At 43.9% G+C, this 8,351-nt stretch overlaps 1 long non-coding RNA gene across 2 annotated transcripts; it reads right to left on the bottom strand.

The window, feature by feature from the left end:
* Positions 1 to 4,134: 4,134 nt before the first annotated feature.
* On the bottom strand, positions 4,135 to 8,062 carry LOC117095117. Of its 2 annotated transcripts, none has more exons than XR_004441824.1 (2): positions 7,318 to 8,062; positions 4,135 to 4,535 (listed from the first exon to the last, which is right to left on the bottom strand). It is a non-coding gene; the product is annotated as an uncharacterized LOC117095117 (long non-coding RNA). The 2 variants fall into 2 exon arrangements; XR_004441825.1 differs by having other exon boundaries at positions 7,238 to 8,062.
* Positions 8,063 to 8,351: the final 289 nt, after the last annotated feature.

Genomic DNA, 8,351 nt, shown 5'->3' on the forward strand with positions numbered 1-8,351 from the left:
ATATGATGCCTCACAAATGGTAGGTATATAACTAAGTATTATTATTAAGAAGAAGAGTTTATAAAGAAGCAAAAATTAGACTGGGTGTGGTGGCTCATGCCTGTAATCCTGGCACTTTGGGAGGCTGAGGTGGGTGGATCACCTGAGGTCAGGAGTTCGAGACAATATGAGTTCGAGACAATTGGTCAGGAGCCTGACCAATATGATGAAGCCCTGTCTCTACTAAAAATACAAAAATTAGCCGGGCATGGTAGCATGTGCTTGTAATCCCAGCTACTCTGGAGGCTGAGACAGGAGGATTGGTTGAACCTGGAAGGCAGAGGTTGTGGTGAGCTGAGATTGCATCATTGCACTCCAGCCTGGGAAATAAGAGCGAAACTCTGTCTTAAATAAATAAATAAGCAAAAATTGTAAGCCCCCAGGATGGGCTTTAATTACAACAAGATGGGCCAAAGTTGGCTCAGAAAGAAACTTTTGAGAGGTGTATATTGTTTGACCTTGGGACAAAGAGTAAGAATATCTGGAATACTGGGAAATCTTCAGGAATGTATAACCTATTCCATCAAAAGTAGTTCTGCCTATGCCTGACCAGACAAAGGGAGAGGGATTAGGTTAGTGGTTTTTCAGACTTCAGGCTGTATGTGTGTGTGTTTGTGACTGCTGCATGCTCAGCTGCTAGTACACATCAGATGGGCACAGGCATGTGCCAGGCAGGTGTACTTGTGTCTTGGCTGACCTCTAATTGAGTATGGCTCAAGCAGCCCCTGATCAAGGGTGAGCTTGTGCAATTTTACCTGAGTGGATGTGTATAGAACTGACTTTTAAAAATAACTAGTGCAGAATTTTTTCTCCCTAATTAGGCCACATTTACAAGAAGAAACTTGTATATGTCCAAGTATGACCAAAGACACTGGATTCAGAAGTCTACAAATAGACAAGAAACCTAGCAGCAAAAATGGGCATTTTGAGATATTAACATTTGGAACATGATACCTCAGCAATAAGTGGGATTTGGAAGAGTCAGACCTGAGTAGGGCCCACAAGATTAACCTCAGTTCCACAGAGTAATCGCAGAACTAGGCAGAGAAGGCACTAGTAATTTTGGAGTGTGTGAATAGTGGGAATAGTTGAGAGACCATGATATGCCTTGAGATCCTGGAGTGGATATTAGCCTGCTCATAAGGGCTGTTTGCTGATGTTTGAAGATCATTGCTGAAGGTGGACAACAGCTGTCTCAACAGCTGTTTGCACAACAACTTACTTATAGTCTAACTGGCCCCTTTCTTCAGGAGTTTAAAGTGAAATTAGAAAAAGTGTTGTTGATGTTTAGATAACAGGACATTATTTGGGGGCTAAATCAGGTAGAGGTAATTAATAGCTGTGAAGGTTTTTAATGAGGCCTGGTTTTTAATGAGGTGACACAGGAGGCAGACCTTGCTTTTAGAGCTGGACTTCATTTCATCATATTATTAAGGAGCATTATTCAAACACAAAGTATAGATTGGCATTTCTGCCTTGATTGGGATATTTGTGATGGGAAAACAGGTGGAGGGAGAAAAACAGGAAGATCAAAGAATGAAAAGAAAGAAACAGATGAATGAAAACTGAATATAAAATTTAATTGGAAGTGCTCTGAGCAATTACAGGTTTCACACTCAAAAATAGGACTGCAGAGACAGTGAGAGCCCAAAGAGTGGCAAGGACCAGGGCAAGGTCCATGAAAGAAAGAGAAAAAACAAAAACAGAAACAAAACTCTTTCACCACACTCAATACGAGCTGGGGTGTGCTCAAAGCTAACATGGAAAGACATGCATAATGCCAACTTGGGCACAGTCACAAACCTCTTAGATTCCAGTGAAATCATCAAAATGCTTCAAGAAGGTAGTTTGAACACAAATTAAAGGGAACATTTCTTTTCATTCTATTAAATTATGTGGAACATGAGGTGGTTATGGATTGAAGTTATTACTGGGACTAATGGATGGAATTTACATGGAGGCAGCTTTAGCAGGAAATTTATCATTAAGAAACTGTCCAGCAATGAGGCAGACTTCTTTAGACATCTTGAGCTCCTGGTCATTGAAAGTGACCCATCAGGCAGGTGGTGAAAGTGGATTTCTGCACCGGGTCAACGGTTAAACCAAAGACCTTGCAATTCTCCGTTTAATTCTTAGGTTTAATATTTTTAGAATCAAGAAAGACTTAGATAAATTCTTCTGTGGCAGATCCCATTACAGGTGGTTACTGGAGACTGAAATATGGTATAACACACATTTATGAAATAAGGTCAGGGAGGAAGGAAGGGAAAAAGAAAGGGCACTAACCTGGATTGTGCTTGGACCTGTGCTGAAATTCGTATTGTCTTATTTAATCCTGGAAATTATCCTTTGAAGTAGGCGCAATTAGCTTCAGTGTTACAGATAAGGAAAAAGACGGTCAGAGAGGCTAAGTGACTTGTCTGAGGTGACACAGGAGCACAGATGGATTTTTTTTCCCTAATCTTTCTAAAGCCTAGTGCAAGCTCTCTCTGCCATGCCATGTGCCTCCTGAGTGCCCTCGGCTGGTATTCTCCTGCATGCTGCTGTCCAACTTGGCTCTGGTCATATGGTTTTTGGGCTTGAAGTCATGCGACCTACCTTATTTTCTACTGTTATCTAAAGGAACGCCCATCTCCAGGCAGGATGGCATAGTGGTTAGTGAATTGAAGTGGAAGTAAGAATGCATTGGCCGTTTTCCTCTTCTGTAAACTGCAAAATGAATACAACTCTCTCTACTCATGCCCTCAACAAATATGTCACCAAAAATTCATAAATATGTAATGTTCTATTATTTATACATTTTTGGTAAAACATTTTGATTTGGGAATCAGAAAACAAGATTCTTGTCCCCGGGCCAGCTTTTTATTCCTGCAGAGCCTCCATTGCTTTATTTTAAAAGCACAGAAAAAAAGGAAAAGCTAAATTATCTCTAAGGTCTTTTAAGTTATATATATTTATGTGACATACAATAATTATATATAAATTATGTGTGTAAGTCTGTATGTATATGTATATATACTTATGTTAACAGGTAAATCAACATCTATTTATCTACACTAATATCAGCAACAGTGATGTAATTGTCCAATAATCCAAAAACAGAAAATAGTTTAAAATCCAGTGTTTCGTTTTGGAGTGCATAATTTAGTGAATTTACAGTAGATTTACTTAAAATAAGGATAGAAAAAAATGTTATTTCCTAGGAACACCAAATTTGGTTGATGCAAGTAAGATATCCAGGAGCATTAAAGGAAATTCACTTGGGTTGAAACAAAATCCTCTGCAGATTAACGGCCACCAGCTGAGATCTGACTACAGTTCATGTGGAGGCTGGCATCAGACAGGCCCAAGTTTGGGTCCTGACTCTTACATTCCCTGACTAGAATAATCTTAGGCAGATTATTTAACTTTTTGGAGTCTCAGTTTCCTTACTGGAAAGTGGAGATGATAGTACCTATCTCTCAGGATTGTTGAGGGCAAGAATCGTGCAAGTATGGGGCCTGACACAGGTTTTTGGTGCTTCACAGATGGTAGCCATATTGTCATGCAAGACCCTCCTGGTCATCCACACTCCTGCCCTCAAGGGCAAGGTCAGTCTTGCTTCTCTTGGGTCAGCATGCTGTCTGAGAGTGCAGAGGTATTTGCCAACTATTTGCGTGAGGGGCAAGGACATCTTGACTATAGAAATGAAAGACTCTAAAATGTGGCCCCCGGAAGAGCCATTCCCATTGCTTTCCACCATGCTTATAAGGGGTCAGGGGATTTTCGTCATCCCTGTAAATTAGTCCCCAGTCACCAAACTTTAGCTGCCTCCTACTATAGCAGGCCAATGCCTGGAGTACCGTGGCCAGCTCTCCAGCTAGGAAGGGGTTAAAACCAACATTTGCAGATAAAGAGGTAAACATATTTACATTCCTCTCTTCACACTTTATGCATATGTCATGCAGTGAATAGTTTTAGAGGTCTGTTTGTACTATCTCTCCAGAATTTTTACAGTCTGGAGGACACAAAATCTCTATAAAGTGACTTATTGAAATAGAAGCAGATTGGTAAAACCGTTTCCCTCTTATGAACTGTGAAGAATGATCCTCTAAATGAAATCAGGAAGGAACTGGACAGAATCTTGTTTAATGGTCTGACAAAATGAATCACAATGATTCCAGACATCCATCACTGCTAAAAGGGGACCACAAATGATCTGTGAACCACTATATATTGATTACCCATGTAGTACAAGTGTCGGATTTAATGTTCACACACCATAGAGAGGCGGCAGGGACAGATGGTGCCTTAACTCTTCTTTGATAGATTTTAATGGTGAAATATTGATTTCTATCTGGCCAAGGCCTGCTGTTAGGGGCCAAAGTCATTTGTTGGGTATTGCCGGACACCCAGTTGGCCCAGCGTAATCAATCATTTTTGGCAAGGCAGGTGAAAATCCAGAGAGAAGCACCTTGGAACCCAAACTGGAGCGTGATGTGTCTGAGTCCAGCCACCTAGAGAAAAAGAGAGAGAGAGGACTCTTGGAGATTGTGCTTGTAAAGAATTATTAATGATAAGACATGTTTACTGAGGAGAGTCGCAGCGAATCAGAGCTGACATGAAATAGTCTGGGAGCCTCGTGGAGAAAATGAGCCTCTTGCTAAGAGGGACTATATTTTATTTAAACATCCTTCTAAGGCTGAGAATTCAGGTAATCTGTTGTGTTACAAGCCACTGGCTGTTCTTGCTATCCAGAGAGATAACACTGAGGCGCTAATAGGAACACATCAATCACAATCAGGCTGCAATTCCAGCGGTGTCTCGTCCTCCCAGCTCCTCTTTAAGCTCCTTAATAATGGTGATAACATAGTTCGGGGGCTGCTGAGAGGGGCTCTCCCCTCTGAGGGTCATATTCATAAAGTGAATAGCTTGCCAAGTCAGCATCCAGGGAACGAGATCTATGCTGGGGGACTTGTGTGCAAAAGGAGAGGGAGGGGCGTGGACCAGCTGGGGAGAGTTGGACTCCAACAGGAGAATTTTCTGTCATCTGTTGGTCCCTGGGTTTTGTGATGTCACTCCTGCCTCCTTCCTAAGAAAGGGCTGTGAGTGTGTGTATTATATGTAATTATTAAATAACAACAATCATTTTCTTAGGCAGCTTATAAAATGGTTTAGAGGGCAATTCCCAAATGGAACCCTCAACGTATTCTGAGTGATGACAACCTCATGGGAATAAGTGTGTGGCTTCCCTGGAAGATTCTGGTGCAAGATATGTCAGGAGGGTGGGGATGGATGGGGGAAGGGGCCCTCCTAGTCTCTGCAGCTCTGTGTCAGCCTCTAACCTATCACCCTCAAGGTTAAGCATCTATTTGCTTGTTTGACTCCTCCATAGGTGATGAGTTCTTGAGGGTGGCCATTGTGTCTAATTAATTATTGTATCCTCAGTACCCTAGCACATGGCCTAGGGACTCATAAGATGCTCAATACATGAATATACAAGTGCAGGCAGGTGTTTATGTTAAAAAGAAGTCAGACATACTTCCGTGCACCTTTTGACTGTTCACACGAACATGTGTGTGTTATGCATGTACATAAATATATACATTCATAATGGAATGCACTGACCTTGTGAAGACTTGCAACACATTTTATATCTACTTGTGTGATTTACTTTTTATGAAACAGCATAACTTAATGGGTAACAGGCTGGACTCTAGAGCCAGACTGCTTGGATTCAAATCCTGGCTCCACCACTTATTAGAAGATGACTTTGGGCAAGCTGCTTCAAACTTTTGTGCCTCAGTTATCTCATCTGTAAAGTGGGGATAATAACAGTACCTACGTTTTGAGGATGAAATGAGTTATTAGATGTGAAGCTTTAATAGCAGTTCCCTGCAAACATAAGTATAAATATTTTATGTTATATATTACGCTTAAAGTATATATCTAGCCATGGCATTATATTAAAAATATTTACATAAATGAATGCATATGTGTGTGTGTGTGTGTGCGCATGGAAAGCCTTTACATGGTTGGCATTAGGAATCCTAACAAGTATTTGCCTTGTTCTCTTTGATATAGCAAACCTGCGCTTACAGCAGTACCTTTATCTTGGTGGCGCTTTGGTGGGACAGTGGATATTTTGATTCGTGGTAAATTTGTGTACTCTCACGCTATTTCATGTTGGGGCATCAGTGGTGTGTACACTTGCCTGACTGTATTTATCTACCAAAAACCTGTGCACAAGTGTGTGTCTCTAGCTAAACAAGTGTATATATTGGTACTCTTATACAAAGGCGCTGCAGGACAGGAGGAGCCCAGCTTTGTGGACGGCCCAGCTGTGCAACCTGCCCCCAGATGTGAGCCTGCAGGCGGCAGATTCCGCTTAGATTATCTTGCTTACCTAATGATTTTTGCTTCACTGCCTTGCTCGATTGTGTTCACCAGGACGACAGGCTATTAAAATGTCAAGGCACATTGAATTGTTGTTATCCAGGAGAGAGACCTTTCCAATCAACCTGTGTTGCGGGGGTTGCAAAAACTCCCTCCGAGAAGGCGATTGGAGAGAGCCTTTATGGCTTTTTTACATAGATGGGGGTGAGCAGGGAGGTTGAGAGAGGGCACGGCGGGGCTGGGGGTGGGGGGCCGGAGGGGGGTGAATGGAGAGGTGGGGCAGGAGCCCGGGTTTATGGCAGCTGGAGTGTGTTAATTAAAATGCCATCTTCTCAAACAGGTATTGGTGGCTTCTTGGCTTTGCATTTATGGATAACTGCAATATGGCCTTGCTGTTTGGTTTAAAAAAGGGAGAGGGGGAGGTGACTCACAGCGGGCGGTGGCGGTGGGAGCTGCCGTGCTGAGGATCAGGGTGGGGTATAAGGAGCAATTGTAAGGCAGAAACACCAAGGAATTATATCCCTGGTATATTGGCAGGAAGGGCTAGAGAAAAAAACAAAAACAAAGATTTCGTTGGCCCTGCGCCTGTTCAGACTCTGCTAAGAGCCACGTTCCCTGCATAATCGCATTGGCGGGCCTTTCTGGGTGACAGTGTTGAGCTGCAGGTCACCAAGCGGCACCTCGGCCCCGCCCCTGCCTGCGCCAGTTAGGACAGTCTGGAGACCCTCTTTTCATGCCGTCAAGTCTCATTTTACCAAGGATTTATTTTTCTTCGGGGAGAGAGGGAGAACGGGGGCAAAGGACGTTCTCTTAAAGTACCCACCGTTCAGAGCCGTTGAAGGCTCCAACCAGAAACTCAAACTTCCCTGCATTGACCTTTCCCCTTTGTTCACATCATCTCACAGATATTTGGCTTTCCCCGGCCACGTCTGTTCCATTTCTGCTTCGGAAAGATGGCTTTGTTTTTGCTTGCGTGCAGTTCTGCGAGGCGCTCCACGATCCCGCCCCCTGGCAGGGCAGCACCTACCGGCGGTGCGAACACCGCAGCAGCGGGGCTGCGGCGCGCTCTCGCCTTTGTCAGTTTCATCAGCCGGAGTTTCAGCTGCGCGCGCGCATGCGCCCGTCCACCCCTCCGCCAGTTCCCGGCTTGCGTCCCCGCCAGTCTACCGCGCCCGTGGTTCTCAAGTTCCTCGCCCTTCTAGCCCGCGCTGTACCCTCCCCAGCTCACCACTTTATTTTCTCGTTGTTGGCGCAGCCCGTTCTTCCGGCCTAAACCAAATCTCATTTACTCTTTCCCCGCCTCCTCCCTCCTTCTCGTGGCTGGATTTTGGCAGAGTGTCTCCCTGTAGGGCTACCTCAGATCCCTCAGCCTTGGATCCTTCCATGGGCCATGCTCCCCGAGTGTCACTGGCCAGCGAGACCTGCTTCGGTCTGTTTTCCCCATCTTTTATCCGAAGACTTCTACCCGCCCCCGCCCCCTACCCGCAGCACGCAGTCCGGCGCCCTTTGGGAATTTTTGGACGGGATGCTCCCTGCTTCTGCTTCCCTAGTAGGGTGAGGGCCCCACATTTGAGTTCCCAGGACACTTTTCTCTTCCTTATAGCTTTAAAATGCTTTGTTGAAAATGTACGTTTACTTGTCTTGAATAAAATTGGTTTATTTATTTAATTAACACATGTATTGAGCATCTACTATGTTTAAGTATTAACCTGTTGTTAAATGTTGGGGATATACTGGGAAGAAAAACAGACACCTCTCAGCCTCCCATGGCCTATAAGAGATTCTCTCTGGGTCGAGGACCATGCAGTATTTGTTTCTGTAGCCTGGAACATATAGTTGCTCAATAAATTTCAAATGGACGAAGGAAAGAAACAAATCCTTTCTGCCTCCTGAGCAACCCCGCGTTTTCTATGTGCTGTATCATAATGAACGAACAC

The sequence above is a fragment of the Trachypithecus francoisi genome, unplaced genomic scaffold (assembly GCF_009764315.1).
Source record: "Trachypithecus francoisi isolate TF-2019V2 unplaced genomic scaffold, Tfra_2.0 Lachesis_group13, whole genome shotgun sequence".
Classification (NCBI taxonomy): Eukaryota; Metazoa; Chordata; class Mammalia; order Primates; family Cercopithecidae; genus Trachypithecus; species Trachypithecus francoisi.